The sequence below is a fragment of the Halyomorpha halys genome, unplaced genomic scaffold, assembly GCF_000696795.3.
Source record: "Halyomorpha halys isolate HHAL.00 unplaced genomic scaffold, Hhal_1.1 Scaffold26.1, whole genome shotgun sequence".
Lineage (NCBI taxonomy): Eukaryota > Metazoa > Arthropoda > Insecta > Hemiptera > Pentatomidae > Halyomorpha > Halyomorpha halys.
This window is the reverse complement of record NW_027115055.1, coordinates 586,142-586,733: the sequence shown is the minus strand read 5'-3', so window position 1 is coordinate 586,733 and position 592 is coordinate 586,142. Positions and strand designations below refer to the sequence as shown.

The following is a 592-nucleotide window of genomic DNA, read 5'->3' as shown; positions in this document are numbered from 1 at the left end:
TTTTTTTTCCATTTCGTAGTCAAAATCATTTGAAGGAGCTCTTCAATTACGAACTATCGAGGTATAGTCGTAGAATATTAACTTATTCAATGTCCTTCACAGTAAATTTAAAACAACACATGTAAATTAGTTGCAGTTTTATACTAAAAGGTTCGGTTTATAACATTTATCCATGAAATGAAAGTATGCCTGAACTTCTATGCGGTGTTTTTCTAATATTGATAAAATCTCCATAAGCGAACCATTCTTCTGTAGATACATGTAGGTAAATGACAAGAGAAAGAGAATCCAGCACTATCCTTACGCAATTGCGTAATGGCTATAAAGACCCTGAGCTTTCTACAAACATCTCAATCACAAAGTGAAAATCCTTTGTCCAAAGGAGCTACAAATAGAATGTTTATTGGGCTTGCGATAGGAAGGAGCTCTTCAGCTTATGGGAAGCCGATCCCCCCACTACGTCATTACATAAAGTTCGGTAGGGGTTGGGGTTGGCGCAACGTCTTTCATCTAGCCAGTCCTCAGAGCCAGTCTTCCTCCAACACTTGAGGACTACACAACCAGGTAGGCAACCTTCACTTCTCTATTGTTT

At 38.5% G+C, this 592-nt stretch overlaps 1 protein-coding gene across 2 annotated transcripts in view; it reads left to right on the top strand.

Annotated features, from left to right (window-relative positions):
• Window positions 1-592, top strand: part of LOC106683293 (putative uncharacterized protein DDB_G0285119) — a 114,144-nt gene that overhangs the window by 60,034 nt on the left and 53,518 nt on the right. The window contains exon 1 of one of the 2 annotated variants that reach the window (XM_014424668.3): window positions 493-564. The exons of the other annotated variant lie outside the window; for it this stretch is intronic. The gene's annotated coding sequence lies outside the window, so the exon portion shown is untranslated. Of the gene's footprint in view, window positions 1-492; window positions 565-592 lie in introns of those variants that run through there. 2 annotated transcript variants of the gene reach the window in all.